Raw genomic sequence first — 21,066 nt, forward strand, 5'->3', positions numbered from 1 at the left:
TTCCCAGTAGTCATGACTGGAATCCTAACAATTGGCTGTGTGTCTCAATCTGTGAGCATAAGTAAACATGGGAGTGTCCTAGAACAATCCCTTCTTCATCTGTAAACAGGGGACTGATACGATAATACCCACAGTACACAGCTAATGTGTGGATCAGATGAGCTAATGTAGGTAGAAGTGAATCATGTATTCTAAATTAATAACCAAAGCACTCTACATTATTACTAATTTGGAGACCATTAGCAAATAAAAATGCTCTAAACTGCCTGCCTAGGTTATATACTACCAACTTCGATAGAAAGTTAAATGTGAAAAACTTATCCTGCCACATCTCTTTGGGTTGACGGAATTGGCCTATGGACCTGCAGTTAATCTACTAAAGTGGAAGTTGAAGCAGCGTCATAAAAGAGAAATTGTCTAAGTAAGCTGTCATTCACTGGCTTTCAACACAATTACTCCAGCCATAGATCACATACTTTATAGACGAATTGTGTCCTGATTCTTGAAGGAGGGTGGGACAATACAATAGCACACAGAAGAAATAATGTGCAGCACATACAGAAGAATGATATTTTGACAAGAAGTTAACATTTGGTGTTGTGGAATTGATCTAGTATTGGACAAATCACCAGCCTACTGGTGTATACTTTTCTCAAAGCCACTTCCTTTCCCTGGAAAGTGACCCTGTACTTACTGCTTCTTATTGCTAGTTCTGTCGTTAAACCCATGAATCCTGATTTCCCAGACAGATTGCAGGATTCATGAAAGTGGAAGCGAGTCGTCCATCTCTTTGAATTCCCCACAGAGTCTCAAACAGTGCCTTGTAGTATGGTGTGGATTGGGAAAATTGATCCTTATATCTAGTAAAACAGTTAATATATGTTTGTTAAATTTAGGTTCATTTTGTTTCTTGGGTGCTCCAACGAGTTTGGCAGAGAAGACACCTTGGATATGAACTCAGCTTGGCACGTACTTCAGAGGTGAACTAAAGATGCTATCAGCCACACTTTTTCATTTTGCTTTATTACAGTTATTCTTGGAATACTCGTAGTTGCTGAGATATTAATCTTGCAGGCATGAAATAATAGAACTTTCTTTATCTTTGCATTACTTGAGGGGAAATGAGTTGTAACAAAGAGCATATATTTATTTTCAAAATTAATTTCAGAAAGAAAACTTTTATTTTGGAAATGCATATAATTTAATTTTGCAATGTACCTGATAATGTGAAAATGCCATTTCACATATTATGTTAGAAAAATAAACTCAGGCAAAGAAAGAAGTTGGTGATTTGAAAAAAGAAACTTTTTGTAAAACTGCTTTGTGTTTAGGAATACTCTTTTAAAGCCACTTTATTTATTTCTAGATTTAAGAAATAAAGAAAAATATTGCTAATTTCAGTTTGTCCCACTACATTTTTTTTTTCATTTTTAATTAGTAAAGGTTCATGTAAGTTTTACAAAATTTGGAAAATGCTGAAAACCTTAAGAAACTGGCCATAGTTATACTCCATCTCCACCTCTCTATCTGGAGATTGCTAATCGTAACATTTTAGGGCATAGGTTATTTGCTGCAAGGATATATATTAGTAAAACAAATTATGTTCATATCCTGAACATGGTTCTACAACCTATTCACTTTATATGATGTCACCATATAAACCTAACATAGTGTCTATGTATCCTGGGATGCTGGGTACTTTTCTTAACACTTTCCTTATATTTGTTTATATAATCGTTGTAATAGTCCTATGAGTTTGGCGCTGCAATTATTCTAATTTCACAGATGTGCAAAATGAGGCACAGATAGGGTTACACTGCTAGAACTCAGTTCTCTCATTGGCAAAATGTAGTTAAGTCTAGTCTACCTTTCCCTTAGGTTTTTAAAAGGTTTCTACAGGCAAGGAAAGGATGTGGCAAAGTCCTTGGAAACTATGGGTTCTACATATCAGATCACGTTATTATGATTACTATTTTGATGATGGTGGTGGGGTGGTTATTCACAATTGTATTTCTAGTGTGTCATATAATTTCTAGTACATCGTATTTGCTAGAAAATATCTATTACATGAATGACCTATGATTCCCTATTTTCAACCTCCTAAACACACAGATGATTAATAGTCGATTACTAAGCCAGCAGAGTTAAATCATACTTCAATTTTTTTCATAAGTGAAATGTTTCTTATTTTTATATTTTTGACAGAGTCTCTCTTACTAACCTCCAATCTTACAGAAAAAAAACAAGTGAGATGTTTCCCAACTCACTCTTACTCCATAATAGGATTGATATGGGGGCATAGTTAAGCCATGAACAACTAATGAGTATGCCTTCTGTGCATCTTATCTTTTCTTCTCTTTTGGCTTCATCCCTTCAATCATGTTCTAGTGATAGGCAGACGTTTATTTTAAGCAATCGGTTATATGTTACTGAAACATTATACTTTGGGAGTGGGTCACTGCTTTTTATACCAGGTAATGTTTTTTTTAATATTTTAGATGATTTCTTTATAAGTAAAAAGTAGGAGATATTGGGAGATGACCAAAAGATAGTGAGTTAAGATGCATGACAATATACATTTTTAGGTTTGTGAGCAGAAGCATGGCAGTGATCCTCATTAATAAGTGCATTTAAGACTTGAAAATGTGTTTGCATTTACTTGCCAATGTAATCATGCATAATAGAAAGAATCTATACCAAAATGGGCAGAATAAAGCTATCAAAGTGTATCATTCAGAGAAACTAAATTTGATCATCGCTTAGAAAATATGCTGCTAAGCTTATTGCTTGTATAAATACCAATTTTAGCCAATAGGCTGCTTCATAATGGAATATTAGTGGCTGAATGGGATCTTAAAATGGAAATGCTGAATCCCAGAAAAGAAGAACATGAATGATGATGATGCCTTGACATAAATACAACAGAAGCACCGTGTTATAATCAAGAAATACATGTTTCTTTCAATTTGATAGTTACCCCCAGTGCTTATTATACTGATCCATTATGCAAGTGCACAGAAAGACAATGTTTCCCACAAATGCCATGATTTTTTGTTTGCACAGTGTAAAAATCTCCAGTTTTAGGTAAGATATTCTTAGTGAATTTCCTTGAATAGAATGATTTGTTACCCAAATGTGTATAGAAGGTATCAATAACTGCACAATACTCTTCAATCACCAAAATTATGCATTTTAAATTTTATTATTTCTTTAATCATAGCTGTTTTGGCTACCTCTACTACTGCTAGCAAATGAAGCTTTAATCCAATCCTCTATATAGCCATTATGTGAATAAAAGTTGAATTCAATTAGAATAAGACTAGCAGATTGACACGAATATCAGAAATCATTTACAAACATGAACCAAGTTAATTACTCAGTTTGCAAATGGGTTATTATAGTTTGGTGGCTTTGCTTTTGAAAGAATATATGAGATTTAAAAATAAAAGGAAACAGGCCGGGCGCTGTGGCTCACGCCTGTAATCCTAGCTCTTGGGAGGCCGAGGCGGGCGGATTGCTCAAGGTCAGGAGTTCAAAACCAGCCTGAGCAAGAGCGAGACCCCGTCTCTACTATAAATAGAAAGAAATTAATTGGCCAACTGATATATATATAAAAATTAGCCGGGCATGGTGGCGCATGCCTGTAGTCCCAGCTACTTGGGAGGCTGAGGCAGAAGGATCACTCGAGCCCAGGAGTTTGAGGTTGCTGTGAGCTAGGCTGATGCCACGGCACTCACTCTAGCCTGGACAACAAAGCGAGACTCTGTCTCAAAAAAAAAAAAAATAAAAAAAAAAATAAAAGGAAACAGATAAACTATAACCTATAAATGAATATATTATTAAATTATTTTAAGTGAAGGAAAATGGAGTAAAATGGGAAGTGAGAGAAATTTTAATTTTGATATATTAAATATTTCCATTTAGGAAGAAGAGAACTAATATTTACTGAGTATCTATAAAGTATCAAGTACTGTATTATATATTCATATAATATCTCATATATAGAATTCATATACAGCACCTCATCTTATATTTAGAAAACATATTTATTATTTATTAAATGGAAAAATATTTAGTGAAACTTGTCTTAACATCAAAAATATGAAATCAAGTAAATCATTGAAAAATATAATGGTACCTTATTTATTAATTCAACCAATTTATCATGTGCCTACACTACGACCAGGGCCCTTCTAAACTTCAGTGCAATAGCAGTAATTTAGAATGTGCAACTGCATATCATATTCCAAATATAAAATTATGATATAAAACTTTTGAGTTGCCTTATGTCTTAATGAAGAATCTGAGAAAAGCAAGTGAAATATTAATACAAGATAATTCAGATTTTCTGGGCCAAGTGCTTAGACTCCAGAACTGCTCTACTTTTAAGTTACCAAGAGCCTTTAAAGAAAGTTTAACTTTCCTTTGATTGAAAGAGTATGCCATTGTTAGTGAGAAAATTATTACTTTAATAGAAAAACAAAGGCAGTACAGTCAATGCTATTTAGGTAACATAAGGCTAGGGTTGCAGTCTTAGGAAACTGTAATTAATGCAAGGTCTCTAATTTATTTATTGAACCTCTAATATGTGGTAAACAACAAGGGAACACCAAATCATTCTTTATGGAAACTCAGATTATATATAGCTCAAAGATCAGGTTGCTCAGTGTGTGTGTCTGAGTCTGAGTCTCAAAACCCCGGCCATTTTCATGGCCAAGAAATAAGAGGTAACGAAGAAGATTGGCAGAGAATGTCTCAGGAATCCAGATCTCCCATTTATGCAATCATCATTTTGTGATTGTCCAGTCAGTACACCTGGAGTTGTCTGTTGAACACCTGCATTCCCTACCAACCCCTAGGCTCTGAGACGGCGGGACCCCATACGCCTATTCACTACTGCATTCCTCACCAACTCGAACATAATGAAAGCTCCAAAGTATTTGAGGAATCAGTGTAAGATATGATCCCTAAGTTCAAAGAGCTTATAAAATATGAGAGGCAATAAATAAGCAAATATTTCCTTTTCAGTAAAAGTGGGTGCCATGATAATAAAGAATACTGTAGTTTACCTACCACCCAACACATACACTCTATTCTCTATTTCTATTTTTTTAGTCCATAGTCCTAGTAATCTATTATATTTTTCAGATATTTTACTTGATCTATTTCTCTATGTGTATATGTATATGTGTGTATATATGTGTGTATAGATATATGTGTATATGTGTGTGGTGTGTGTGTATGTGTGTGTGTGTGTGTATAGCAGTATCCTTAAGTCTAGACAAACATTTGGCAGATAGTAGGAACTGAAAACTATTTCTTGAATACATTGAAAGTAATGGTAAGTACTAAAGGGATGAGGCTCTGAGAGGAGCTTTCCCAGAGCCACGATTAGAGGCTGAAATTCTCAGGAGAATAAAGCTTCCGCTAGCACCTGAGTCATTAGTAGAGAGGTGACAACAAACTCAAGAAGAAGCTGGATAAGATCTATCCAAAAGGGAAGAACATCAACCTCGACTCCTTCAGATTGGTAATTGAGGAGTTCATTTCATAGGTGGAAAGTGAAAGTGCATCAATGAAGGGTTTGCTGGAAAGACATCCACCCAAGGGCAGGATAATCAGGGCCCAACATAACTGAGATTCTTTTGTGTTGCCACTCCTGAGTTAGCTTGGTAGCTTCCTTCTAGAAGTTGTGATCACTGCGAGCAAGAGTGAGAGTGCAGGGACTCATGGATCCAGAGCTCTGACCGCTATACTGGCACACTTGACAGAGAAACTGTGTTCAGCAATATTTAAATACCCAAGGCACCCAGCCCATGCTATTTCTTTCCCTCTTCCCCAGAGTTAACTGATACCACCAAGTTCGTACACTTATCTCTCATGTATTTTATATATGCATACATAATATACTTACATATATATATATTATATATATGGGGGTGCGGGGAGAGAAAGAGAGGGAGAGAGAGATTTTCATTTATAAAATTTACCTGAATGGTACTACACTGTCAATACCATCATTTAAAATTATTATGATTTTTATAGATTCAGGGGGTACAAATGCAGTTGTGTTACATGGATATATTGTGTAGTGGTGAAGTCTGGGCTTTTTTGTGTAACCATCACTGGATTAGTGTACCTAGGACCCATTAGATAATTTCTCATCCCACTATCCCCTCCCACCCTCCCATCCTCCTACCCTTTTGAGTCACCAATGTCTGTTATTGCACCTATATCCATTTGTACACATTATGTAGCTCCCACTTATAAGTGAGAACATGTGATATTTGACTTTCTGCTTCTGAGTTATTTCACTTAAGACAATGGCCTCCAGTTCCATCCATCTTGCTACAAAAGACATGATCTCATTCTTTTTTATGGCCGAGTAGTATTCCATTTACATACATACATACATGCATACATACATACACACACATACTATACTTTACCCAATCATTGTTGATGAACAGTTTGATTCCATATCTTTGCTTTTGTGAACAGAGCTGCAATCAACATATGAGTGGAGGTATCTTTTTGATATAATGATTTTTTTTTTCTTTTGGGTAGTGGAATTGCTGGATTGAATGATATTTCTTTGAAAATCTCAAAAATTTTCTTTGAAAATCTCCATACTGTTTTCAGAGGTTGTACTAATTTACATTCTCATCAACAGTATATAGGCATTTCCTTTTCTCTGCATCCTCACCAACATCTATTATTTTTGAGTTTTTAATAATGGCTGTTCTGGCTGGGGTAAGATGGTATCTCATAGTGGTTTTAATTTGCATTTCTCTGGTGATTAGTGATGATGAGCATTTTTTTTTCATATTTTTTGGCCACCTGTATGTCTTTTTTTGAATGTTTATTCATATCTTTTGCTCACTTTTTAATAGGGTTATTTGTTTTTTTCTTGTTGAGTTTTTTGAGTTCTTTGTAGATTCTGGATATTAGGCCTTTGTCAGACGCATAGTTTGTGAATATTTTCTCCCATTCCGTAAGTTGTCTATTTACTCTGTTGATTATTTCTCTTGCTATGCAAAAGTGTTTTAGTTTATGGTGAGAGAGGAGTAGTCCAGTTTCATTTTTCTTTATATGGCTATCCAATTTTCATAACATCATTTATTGAATAGGGTGTCATTTCCCCAGTGTATATTTTTGTCTATTCTGTCGAAGATCTGTTGGTTCTAGGTATGTGGCTTTATTTCTAGGTTCTCTATTCCGTTCCATGGATTTAGGTGTCTATTTTTATGCCATCATCTTGCTGTTTTGGTTACTGTAGCCTTGTAGCATAATCTGCAGTCAGTTAATATGGTGCTTCTAGCTTTGTTCTTTTTTGCTTAGGAGTGCTTTGGTTATTCAGGGTCTTTTGGGGTTCCATATGAATTTTAGGATTCTTTTTTTAATTCTGTGAAAAATGGCATTGGCATTTTGATAAGAATTGTATTAAATCTGTAGATTGCTTTGGGCAGCACAGTCATTTTAATAATATTGATTCTTCCAATCCATAAGCATTGGAGGATTTTCCATATCATCTTAAACTTGATTTTTCCACTTATTTTAAAAAATATTTCATCCATGTTGATCTATAGAGAACTTCTCTGCTTATTGCAACTACAATGTAGTATGCTATTGTATGTTTACAGTATATTAATTAAGAAATTGCTGATGTGGTGTGGTAGGCAGAATTCTAAGATGATCTCTGAGATCTGTGACCCCTATTTGCGTCTTGCATAATCTCCAGACTATGGGTATGATTGACTTTATGCTTGTGATTAGGTTAATTTACTACATGGCACAGGTTGACTTTAAAAAACAGAGTTTATCTGAATGGGCCTGACTTAATCACATGAGCTCTTTCAATCTGGTCTACAGGTCAGAGATAGAGAAAGTCTGAGATACAAAGCACAAGAAGGATTTGGTATGCCACCCACCGCTGGCTTGAAGAATGAGAGGTCACATGGCAAGGAATATAGGAAGCTGAGAGCAGCCCCTGGCTGACAGCTAGCAAGGAGACAGGAACTGCAGTCCTACAACTGCAAGGAACTGAAGTTTTCTAGCGACCACAATGAGTTTGGATGCATATTGTTTTCCCCAGAGTCTCCAGGTGAGAATGCAGCCCAGTCTATGCCTTGATTTCAGCCTTGGGATACCTTGAGCAGAAGACTGAATCATACTGTACCAGATTTCTACAGAAATTGTGAGATAACAAACTTCTGCTGTTTTAAGCTACCAGGCTTATGGTAATGTGCTACATAGCAATAGAAAATAAATACAATCAGTAATGGCAAAATGTTAAAATTTGATATACTGAGAAATGAAGCAGGTTTTTTTTCCCTTCTACTTTTCCACATGTTGGAAATATTAATATTTTATGATTTCAAAGAGGTGAAGCTTGTAGCATGGAGGGGAAATGTCTACTGACTGCATTAATAGAAGACTCAGGGGACCATGAGATTTTGGGTGAAGAAAGTGTGTATGCTATGGGAAGTGAAAGTACATTCCCCTCTTCCCTGACCCCATTCTTTCTGCATCAGTTATACTAGCCTCTGTCTTCACAGGGTTGTTTGACAATTCCAAGTTAAAGTCCAGGTTTCAATTTAGATTTTCTTTGGGGGTCCTTCAAGAATATAGCATACATTTTATGTGAAAAAAATGCAAATCTCTCTTTGGAAAAGCTAGAAAAGGCAATAGAAAATCCTACTCACATATTAATATGTGGTGAATGTCTCATTAGGGAAAGAATCAGGGAGTAAACACCAACCATGAAGCTCCAGGAGAAGGAGAATGAACCGAAGAAACAGCCATGTTCTAATGACAAAGACTGAATTAGGAAGAAATAGGGCGACTGGGAAATAATTAGCTATTCAAAAATAATTTTAGAGGTCTGCAAATGGGAAACCTGAAAGGATAAACATGTAGTGGTTTAAAACAAACAAACAAACAAACAAACAAACAAAAAAACAACCATAAAAATTAATGATGTGAAAATGGTCATAAACAAATTGTGGGAATGATTTCAGAAAAACAACCAGGTCAACAAGAGGCCATAATTCTTGAATTTACCCTAAATTTAATTTTAAAAGGGTGTACTATGTTCTCATTTTTTTTTTCTGCATGCACTATAAACTCAATTAAAGTTAATGGGAGTTATGGGCAGCATTTCTAAATCACAACCTCTTGAGGCTAATTATTCTGTACTAAATTGTTAAACAGCAACCTTTTCCTGGTTTTGTAATAAGCAAAATAACACCCTTGCTCATATCACATTAGATTTCATGAAAACGTTTGTGAAATAGTTCTTCTATAACAGATTTTTGCAACTAGTCTAAATTGAGGAAAGATGTGAATTACCCTCTATGCCTAACAAATATTTTCATTGTGACAATATTGCCCACCTAACTTTCTTAAAGTTATAAAATGCCCGTTCTGGAATATCTTGCTTTTAATGATTAATTGCCCTTTGTAAAGTCAGGAGGTTTGGGTGAATGATCTCCATGTGCCCAATTACTTTTCTCATGAAAGTATGTGACCCTTTAAGTCTAATTATTTACCCCTTGGGTTCCTGAGAGCATGGTTCAGGGTAACATCTAAATAAGACCTAATGTTGCCTACAGAAAGTTATTTACTCATCAAGTATTTATTGAGAGTATTGGTATCCCAGGGTACCAGGGCCATGTCTAGGCCAGGGCCACGCTAGAGAAGAACTTCTGTAAACATTTGCTGGATTAATGGGCACCTATAAAGTACTGGGCACTTGAGTGGCTCTGATGACACAAGGATGAACATTTGATATAATCCTAAATTGATACATATATAGAGAGACACGGTAACTACCTCTTTATGGGTTCAGGTGTCAAGAAAGAGGCACATGCAGATTATCTTTGCTGGTGGGATTTTATTGCATGGATATATGAGGGAATGAGGGAGCAAGGAAGGTTGTCTCAGTAGTCAAGAAGTCCTTCTAGTCTCAGCTTTTCTAAGACTGGACTGTGTAGCAAGCTTCTTAAGGAACACAATAAAGCCCAGCAGCTTTTAGGATAAAATCTAAGCTCTAGAGATCCACCTTTTCTAGGGTCACTTATTTACATTTCCCAAGGGAAAAGTTCTAATTGGATTTGTTCATCACCATCCAACAGAGAATACAAGTATTGTGCATATTTCAGGCTAAGGAACCTTATAGAAATTTGGCTTTTTCCTGTTTTCCTTTTAGGCTGTCATCTGATGTATCAAGCTACAGAAACACCCACCTAGCCTCTGCATAATCCAAAAATCATGTATTCAGCAACAAATATACTCATCATACTCTTGCAGCATGGTACTCCCATAACACACCAACTTCTGCAACTGGAGGAGGCATTGCCAACAGGAGCCTAAGTCCATCTTGGTGCTCACCAGCTGTGGGTCCTGCAATGTTAGAAATAAACAGTACATGTAAACCTACCACTAATTGAACAACAACAACAGCAGCAAGAGAATTGTAAGCTGACAACAACTAGGGCAACTCCTACTGCAAAATGAGAAGGAAAAAAATAACAAAAAAAGATACGAAAATATCTATCCACACAAGTGGCGGTAAATTCAATTTCCTATAGAGGTTACCGAGGCAATATAAATGTGTAAATCTGGACAGGTATAAGACAAGTGTGAGAAATGCAGCCTGTTTGAACAGGAGAGTGGGTATCCTAGTGAAAGACATTTAAATTAAAATTTTAAAATGAAACCAAACACTGTGTGGGCCATTTTCTGCCAGATTCAGCCCACTGGCTGTCATTCTGAATCATTGTACTGAATGTCCTGAGGAAAGCCAGAAAAGAAAGCTAAAATACAAAGGAGGTTTGTGAAATCATTTCTCCAAGTGATCACAAGTCCAGAGGAGATTTCCTCTGCAGTGTTCTTCCTTTTCTATGCATGCCCTATTCTTCTTGCCTTGTCAGGTTTCTAAACCCTGAGATTACCCAAACATTCCTCTCCCAGGGGTCTATCCACTGGGTGGCTGCCTGATTGTTTAGGACTATTGTAGTTTTTTGTTACCTGTCACCACTGTGCACAAAATGTGCTGTGAAGACTTCCCAAGGGCTCCAGTCTATGATATCCACCCCACACCCATGATGGAGGGCTCAGTTTCTCTCAGAAGCTTAACTCTCAGAAGCACTGGGTGATAGTCTCAGCTTTCAGTTTAGTGAGAATATTATCATGGCTCCTAGAGAAGTGCTCTTCCATGACTACTACATTCTCCAAATAAGGACCTTCAGTCACAGGGCAGTTAAAAATTTAAAGCGGATAATAATTCGGTATTAGAGGCACTGCCCCACTGCTTCCTTTGGATGTCTGGCTTTGTTTCGGGCTATGGCAAGGAAAGACCACATCCTGCAAATCAGGACTTGGGGTTTCCTAGAAGAGTATTCACAGATGGTAGTATAGTTGGATGTGTTTTCATATTTTTTTCCAAAATTTCATCATAAAATTTCAAATACATTGATATCAAAGTTGAAAAAAAAAAACAGTTTGCAGTTAGCATGTACATACCCAACTCCTAGATTCTACATTTTACCATGCTTGTTTTGTCACATATCTGTTCATCTATCTTATTTTGATGCATGTTATAAATTACATATATCAGTATACTGTTCCTTAAATTCAGTGTGCGTACATTAACTACAGTTCAATAATTATTTAGACTTTTTAAATTTTTGTTTTAAAATTTAGACACAATGAAATGCACAGATCTTGCGTGCACATTTGCTGGGTTTTGACAAATGTGTACATCTGTGTAACATACATGCCATCGCCACCTTCAAAAGTTTCCTCATGCCTCTTTTCCGTCAATCCCTGAGCCACCTCCTGGTGAAAAAAATCCACATTTTGATATGTATATGTATATTTTTTACCATAGTTTAGTTCTGGGCCATGATATGAATGGAATCATGCAGCATGCATTTTTCTGTAAGGCTTCTTTCACTCAGCCTGATGTTCCTATGATTCATCTCTATTATTGCATGTATCAGTAGTTTGGTTTGTAAAATTATTGAGTAATATTCCATTGCATGAATATACCAGATTATCCATTCTTCTATTGATAACACTTGGGATATTTCCAGTTTTAGGAATAGCTAGCTCATATTAATCCCACAATTTAACATCTCTTTCAACAATGTATGAAAGTTCAAGTTGCTTCAAATTTTCACCAGTGTTTGGTGCTGTCAGTAGTTTTTTAATTCTAGCCATTTAGAGTGTAAGTGTTATGTCCTATGTTTTATATTTTCACATTACTGGTGCCTAATTATATTCAGTATCATTTTTGTGTTTATTTTTAATTTGTATGTTTTCTTTAGTGAAGAGTTTGTTTAAATCTTTTGTTCATTGGTAGATTTGGTGTGTATCTTCTTGATTATCGAGTCCCAGGAGTTCCATATTTATCCTGGACATTGGTTTTTTGTCAGATACACATGTTTGTAGCTGGATTGTTTTAATGGATATTCCCTTATACCCTAAGTCTAATGAATTTTAGGACTCTTGCTGGGACAAGTAAACCCCTTTGCCATTAACCTCCTGCCTCATTTCTTTTTCTTTGTCCTCAGAAGCACACATAGAGAGCCTTGCAAATTCCTCTTTAAGTATAACATGATATTTAAGAGAGATGCTTGTCCTAAGTTGCTAACTTTTGTTTTATCTGAACCATTTATCTGAAATTCAATAATTTAAAATAATTAAATTAGCAATTATTATTAAATAATAATAATTTCAAACCACTTGCTAAATAACAATAAACCTCTGTGTTTGTTACTCTGATTCTGGTGATGATTTCATGGGTATATGCATGTGTCCAAACATATGCATCAAATTGTATACATTAAATAGAGGCAGTTTTTCTGCTATATCAATTATATCCAGTAAAGCTGTTAAAAACTCAAATTAAATAAAAATGGATGAAAAAAGTACATGATAATAAAAGCAACCTCATACATTTTACATTTTATAAGACCTTTCAAATATATTGCTTCATTTGAACTCCTTGATAACCCTTTAAGTAAGGCTATTAGCTCTGCTTTACACATGCACAAACAGAGCCTAGTAAGGATAAGACTCTTGTTCAAGACCCTCTAGCAGGTAAAAGGAACAGTCAAATTCAGTGTTTCTGAGTCTGTCCCCCACACTACCTGGCACCATAGTTAAAACTCATCCTGGCGGTCAGTGTCACTTGGTTGCCAGACAATTACGGCTGGAAGGTGAGCATCTGACTACCTTCCTCTCAACGGAGACACCAAAGCTGAGCCTGCTAGTGAGTTACTAATCCTGTATTTCCAGGCCATGCTAAATGTATCCACCCCATGCCCTATTTTTGATAAATGCAAGGCTTGTTTTAGGAAACAATTTGTGAAATTAATTACAACTCAACTTGAGTAAGAACATGGTGAAGAATAAACCTTACTCTGGTCAAATTCCCTTTTCAGTTGTAGTATTTTGAAGATTTACACATACTGGAAAAAAAAAAGCAATTTGGGTTAATTTCTCAAGGGTTTATTTTTAGAAAAGTCTTTACAGATGATACACAGAAGACATTTACTAAGATAAAATTATTCTCGTGACATCAATCAGCTTATTGCTGCTCATCTCCTTTGAAATAATGGGTTCTTTACATTTCTTGGATTTATTTTAACACATTAAACCATTTTCAAAACTGAATGTCAATTTGAAAAATTACTCTCTCCATGTGTTCGGTAATGGAAGGGAAGCTCACAAGTGCGCCATCAGCAAATATCCAAGGGTTTCTCTCATTAAGCTTTCCCATTGCATCTGAGCAGGTGAAAGGATTAGACTACTTAATTCCTGCTTCTAATTTCCTTTCCATCTGAGCTTTAAATATTTACTACTGCTTAGGAATCTGGCAGTTTTGTAATCTGTGATGAATCAGTTATATGTTTTGAATTATCACAAAAGTGCCAATCTTATCTTTTGCATCTTTCCCTCCCTTCCAAGCCCAGACCTGCTGAAAGTAGGTTAGTTAAACTAGATCAAACATAAGTCTAAAATAAATAATTGAAACTGGGCTCCCTCTGGGAGCAGTTGAAATCCTGTTGTAAAGCCAGCAATATGACTGGGTAGAAAATTCTTCTGTAATTTAGTCTTCAATTTTTCTTTAAGTAAAGTGTTTCCTTCTCCTTTATCACTTTTCTTGACAAATGCCCTGCACATATGAGATACTCACAAATCACCTGCAAATTGAATTTAAATCTATTCTTTCTTGGGGAGACAGAAGAGCTTTTTCTTCTTTTTCCCTTTCCAAACCTTCTACATGTTCAGAATGTTAGATAATACTTTTGCACTGGAGTTCTAAACTGGAGTCAATGGATAGAATTAAAGGTGTCTGTAAAGTTGGTTGGGAAAAAAATCTTTCTCATGGGTAATCATTTATTAGAAGTTAATATATGCCTCTATTGTGAATATAATCTCCCTCCACTGAAATGCACCAATGCTAGCAGTATTCCTAAACATTTGCCGCCAATAGAAATCACAGATATTTTCAAAACATTTTTAAGTTTTTGCAAGTATTTTGAAATATCATTTCATGTTTATCATTATTTCAAAATTACAGAACTCACTCCTGAATATTTTTATTTACTGCATTCATAAGGAAGCACATATATTACAATATCACATATTTGATTTTTTTATTGCTTTAATAATCACATTTCAATATATTCAGTTTCCTTAATCTCATGTATCCTATTTCATGGATTTGAACAGGACTGTAAGGGGTTCTTGTGCTTGTATAAACTGGAGGGTGAATGTTTCCTTGAGGGTGAGTTGCCAAGAACGCAACACAGAGGAAAGCACCGACTCTCAGGTTCGTGCAAGCGCGGGGTGGCAAAAACAGAACTAGCATTTCCACTGATCGGAGAGTGATTTCTTAAATTTTGCACCCTGGGTATCTTGTTTGCCTCACCCTAATCCAAGCCCTGTCTTTCAACATCCTGTCTTGAGAGTGATCCCCTTCTCAGTTGTCATTCTTGAACAGGCCCTCATCCCTCAGTAGAATCTGGCATAGCCATCAAGACTGTGTGGTGTTTGGGAGGAATGAAGAACATGGAGTCCTGAGAAGTGCGGTTTTGCTCACACTCAACTTTCTCTTGGTGCCTTGAGAGACACTCAACTTTCTCTTGGTGCCCACTGAAGGCACTGTGGCCAAGAGTTCTACGACACCACCAACCGCAAAGTAAGAGGAGGCCACTACAGCACTGAGATCAATCAGGTGGTCAAAAAATGTGGATATAAGCTTTGAGAAAGACCTGTCAGAAGGACCCAACACTTTCCGAATTTCCATTAGGAGTAGCTGTTTCTTGCCCTAATGCCTAGAGTCTGTGACTCTGGCTCTAGAAGATTATCCAGGTGGGATTCACTCTTAAGGAGCTATCAGAACCCTTAAAAACAGGCAACTTTCTCAGACTGGTAGCAGAAGAGGAAGTCAGAGAAGTTTAGAGCATTATGCGGATTTCATGCATTGTTGCTGGCATGAAAGTGGAGATTAGGCAAGGAATATGGGTGGTTTCTTTCTAAGAAAGGCCCCCGATTGACAGCCAGCAAGGAAATATGAGCTTCAGTTCCAGGACTGTAAGGAACTGAATTCTGCCAACAGATGAGAATGGGCTTGAAAGCAGATTTCTCCCAACACATCAAGAAGAGGACTCCTGGCTGTAGGCACCTTGGTTTCAGCCTTGTGACATCATGAGCACAGAACCCAGCCACACTGTGTCAGACTTCTGACTTACAGAATGGCAAGCTGATAAAGGAGTACTGTTTTAAGCTACTAAATTTGTGGGAATTTGTTACATGACAATAGGAAACCAACAGAGGAATGGACCATTGAAAAAGGGGTGGATTAGAATACATTTGGTTACCCAATTGTATAATTAGGTAACACTCTTTGCCAGACCAAGTGCTGTGTTATAGACTTCCTCAAATCCTGTCTTTGCATCTCTGTCCTTTTTCAAACTCCCCCTACATAATTCCTATTGGATATCTGTGACTTGAGTAGTATGCACATAGAAAGGTCTAATCCAAAGCCAGCAGTCTTTCACTAGGAAGTGATGTTTACAGGTTTAAAGCACCAGAAATTGTTAGAAATCTGTTTTTTTCATCTCTTTTTTAATATGCTTCCCTTTGCTATAGTTACAACTTTTCAAGATAAAGTGAGACACTCAGGAATCTTAAAGGGTATTGACTGTATCATATTCATCTTTAAATCTTAAAAACTCATTCTTGTCTTTGGAACACCGTAGGCACTCAGACATATTGAAGTGGGAAAAATACAAAGATCTGAGAATTTACAGTGATCAATTTTATCTTTGACAAGATTATTTACCATTTAAAAGTCATGGTATCTGAAATGTATTCATTACACATATTCAAGAGATCTCAGATACCAATATGGAAAACAGCAGACCAAAGAAACCTAAAATAACTCAGGAGTGAAAAATCTGACACATAAGAATGCTGCATAGTGTAGTATTAAGAATATGATATTTAAACTCAAAATTGATTTGGGTTTAATCTCATCTTAGCTGCATTAAAAACACTGAGACTTTGGGGAAATTATTTAACCACTCTGAACCCTGGTTTCTTCATTTGTAAAAGTGGGATAATTAAAATAATTCTCCCAAATGCTTGATATGAATATCAGATGAGATCATTTATGTAAAACCCTTAACACAATGCTTGGCTCATTGTAATAATAAAATTAATGGTGGTTACTATTAATTACAGGAATTGAACACATTTCTATGAGAAGCTGATATTTTCAGGACACAATTAAACTAAATCCAAAGTAAGTGTTATTGTAATATTGATATTTTCTTTTCTCATTGATGGCATTATATGTTTTGTAAAACGAAATATAATGATTTTTTTAAACAGTTCCAAGTAGCATATGATACACGTATCCCATGCTATGGGTTGAATTAATGATTTCAAGTCTATGATGTAGTTTTATTTTTCTTTTCTCCATTGCTGCATTTCAACTTTTACTTTTGGCATCGCCCTCATAAGAGCCATGCTAGTTTAGTTGATGAGCATGATCTGCTTTACAGAAATACTCCTGAAATCAACAGGGCCTATACCCTTCTGATTTCAGTGGACCTTAGTCTGATAAAATAATGATAATAAACCAATGAAAAACAATCTCTATATTAACTAATTTGAGAATAAGGAAATAAAAAAGAAAACACACCAATGACAACATTTATTGTGCTTCTGAACTCATCAACGAAATTGGTGGAACCCTAACGTGGCTGGTTGTGATAGTAAGCAGTTTGACACTAATACTGTGTGGTGTGACTTTAAAGACTTTTTCTGTAGCCTTAGAACCTAAGGGTTTCTGGGACAATTCAGAAAATGCAAATGGATAATTTGTAAAGTAGACACATTTGCATTAACACATAAACATTTCCAATATAAAATGTGCTCAATTTAAACAAAGACTTCTCAAAGCACCAAATGGATGAAGTAGGAATCGTACATGTTTGGTTTTCATCCATGCATCATTCAATTTTTTGTTGATTATATATTTTTCCATTAAGTTTTAAACAAAGCATTGTGAAAAGTCATAAAACTCTTATAGTACAAAAACATACCCCAAGGAAAAGTGTGAAAATTCTCAATTGCCTTATATCATTTATCTCCAATAAGAGAATAGAATTATTTCCTATCATATCTCAAAGAAAATAAGAAATGAATAAATAAGCCACAAACATTTTCAGAATGTTTGAATCAATAAAGATAATGTATTAATATTTAGGAATTTTTTGTCTAGAAGGAAGTAACATTTTTAACAAAAATAATGAAAACCAAGAGGCTTGATTTGTCATTGTTCTACCAGTAGCCAAGAAATTCTGTAAAGAGATAGTTTCAGCTCAATGGGCCTCAGTTTCCCTATTTGTAAAATAAATCAATTTGACTAAATGTCTCTATAATTTCTTACAATATGATAATCATTAAAGTTGAGTGTGTTCTCATTTACCAAGGAAAAGAGTAGGTACTTTGGAGTTGTACACAGACAACAGGAAGTCTGTTGCTAGACTTTTCTATAGAAAACTAAGGGCATTTACACTTAACATTAGGTTATATGTTTTTTCTTTTATTACCATAAATAACTTACTTGGCCTTGGATTATAAACATCTTTTACTCTAAGTATTTTTCTTTCTGTCTAAAAATAGATCTAATATGATCTTAACAAAAATTACATATATTCAGTTAAATCTAGACTGTGTGTCATAAGTAAAAGAAAACTAAGAAAACGAATTAAAAACTGCTTCAAATAATTAGGGGAGATTATGGGATGATATCATTGAATGGCACGACAGCCACAATCCAGTTAAAACTTCAGGTCCATTCATCAGCAATTCTCCTGATGTTCTTCTATGTGTTGGCTTAGTTCTCGGACTGCTTTACCATGTAAATGTCAGATAGGAGTAAGCAGAAAATACAGCTGTGGCTTCCTCATTATCATCCTTGTGGGGAGAGCATTGCTTCACCAAAACATAAAATAAATGCTGTGCTTCCCTTGATTGAAGTACTCTTGACTCAGGCCCTGTGATCACTAAAAAGGCCTTATATCAATTGGCAAAGGCCCATTATCTCCTCCAATATTCGTGGCAAAGGGGTTTGGATTGCCCAGTTATGGTACAGCCAATGCTATATAATAAGGGGTAGAAAGTTCTCCAAAGAAAACTTTGGTTGCTGTTAAGAAGAGAGAAGGAGTTGTAGTATTTATAGATTATGCAACCAACAAATGCCTAACATATCAATATATGTTCAAATAACATTCAATGTTTACAGCTAGGCTATTACCCATGCCAGTTATTTTGTTTTTATAGTATTTTGAACATTAAATATGAAAAATAAAATCTAACTGAAAATACTGGTGAACATTTATTGGATCTTTTAATGGGAAATGGCTTTAAGTATAAGAATAATGAATAAAATGTCAGTGTAAAGGGTCACCACATTTTAAAATTGTATGTGAAAAAAACATTAAAAGAAAAATATAAATTAGGAAAAATAGTTGCTAGAAAAATGATGAAGAATTAATACCCTTCAAAATTAAAAGATGTCTACACAACAACGAAAACAACAATCGCCTTAGAGCTTGCGCCGTTGATGTCTCACCTCACTCTTCCTGGTGCATGATATTTAAGTGAAGCCAGGACCTGGTTCTCCTCACGTCTGAATACCTGTGGTCCCCTGTGGCATGCTGGAAGTGCCAGAGACTTCATCTCCAATCCTCCATCCTCCCCTAACCACAGACTATCAGGCATTGTTGTTAGGCTGAACCCAGAGGCTGCCGGGAGGTTCCCTGGGAACTTTCCCTTTAAACTGGCCCCACCCCCTTTGAGGGCCCGCCCGATCCCGGCTGACGGTGGTAGCTGACGCCATCTTGGACTCGGCTCAGCTCCGTGCAGATGTTAAAATAAACTTCTTTTCATCTGTCCAGGCCTCATGCCCTCCCTCCCTCAGCGTTCGAACAGTTGTGTAAACAGCCCAGCTTCTTAGTCCATGGGTGGGATGATTTGGGGAGGGAACCTACTAAAAAAACTGACCCTTTATCGGCTCTCTTTACTCCTACCTCTGACTTCCCTTCTCTCTGATCAGGGTTTCCCAAGATTACCAGCCAAAGCCGCTGCTTCCACCCAAATACCGCTTTCAGGGTACATTCCTATAAGAACCAGCACTAATACACGCTTGGATAATCGTTTTAAAAATTTTAAAAATTGCTAATGTTTTATCCACAAGTTATGTAAAGTGATGGATGTGTTAATTAGCCTGATTTAGTTATTCCTTATTCTAAACATATATCAAAACATATTATACCCCAATTTTTGTCAATTAAAAATAAAATTTTAAAAAAGTGAATATGAAAAAAACCCTTTTACTTCAGAGTTCGTAAAGAAATAAACTGTTAAAGAAGATCCTATTTTTCAATCGTCAGATTGTCCAGTATTAAGAAACAAGACTCAGTGTTATAAAGGGTATTACAAGGAATCCCCCACCCCAGTATGAAGGTGATTTGGCAAAAATGCATATGCATATATTTTCAAAACGTTCATGCCATTCTACTCAGCATGTCCACTTTTATTATTTACTGATCTATTGAAATTTATATTGAACAAATTAGGAAATAGTTTGATTTATTGCATTCTTTATGTTAAAAATAAAATTATAGATGAGGAAAATCTACATCCAAGCTCTCAGGGTGATAGTTGTAACAAGGGAAACTGGTAAGAGTGGAGGAGGCAGTGGGGTTAATAAAGAAATAGACGGAAGTTCCCAGATGCCCCTATCTTTCTTCTTCATCCCTTCTTCTTGGCTCTGATGTTGCAATGCTCTCAAGGCCCTGGCTATGACACCCACCGTTGCTTAAGTCTTGGCACCTTTTTCTCTTGGCCTGTTTCCAGATCTTGGATTGTTCTGCACTATACATTGCATTTCTGGCATTAGTCTGGCATTGGCCTGCCTATTCTTTCCCTGGTGCCTGACTTGGAGCTCACCCAGTTTTCAATGTCACTTCTCATATAACTCAATGGTAACCGGTTCTATTTTGTGACACATTATCACCCAAACTATTGCTGTTTTTGCTAGAATGCACTACCATGCTGCATGTCTAAATATGCACTGATTTTACTGTTTTATAATTAATGACATAAATGATGGTGGGGAGGGGTATCTGGTGATTACAGTAAATTAAAAGGACTTCGTGCATATATTTCCCAGAATATAAGAAGTAGTTTTTCTTAATCACTGTATATTGGCTTTATATTTCTATAGAAATTCATTCCAAATCATGAAAATCACTCATAAATGGTAGGGCCTTATAGATTGTACCATAACAGACTGACCCTCTTCCTTCAGTGGTTATTGTATTGTTGGGGTTCAATGACATCATATGTGCAAAAGTGTTTTGCAAATTTTGATCAGTGCATCAATGGACATTTTATTATTATGTTCTATATATTATGGAGTCTAGCATGGTGATTCTATTTTCCAGCTAGAGGCTGAACAAATTTTTATACTAC

General features: G+C 35.9%; 1 long non-coding RNA gene across 1 annotated transcript in view; it reads right to left on the reverse strand.

Moving 5' to 3' along the window:
• Nucleotides 1-19,306, reverse strand: part of LOC142872307 (uncharacterized) — a 39,209-nt gene extending 19,903 nt beyond the window's left edge. The window contains exons 1-2 of the long non-coding RNA XR_012920515.1: nucleotides 19,163-19,306; nucleotides 10,248-10,404 (exon numbers count right to left, since the gene is read on the reverse strand). This is a non-coding gene — a long non-coding RNA (uncharacterized LOC142872307). The remainder of the gene's footprint in view (nucleotides 1-10,247; nucleotides 10,405-19,162) is intronic.
• Nucleotides 19,307-21,066: the final 1,760 nt, after the last annotated feature.

This window comes from Microcebus murinus, chromosome 8, assembly GCF_040939455.1.
Source record: "Microcebus murinus isolate Inina chromosome 8, M.murinus_Inina_mat1.0, whole genome shotgun sequence".
Classification (NCBI taxonomy): Eukaryota; Metazoa; Chordata; class Mammalia; order Primates; family Cheirogaleidae; genus Microcebus; species Microcebus murinus.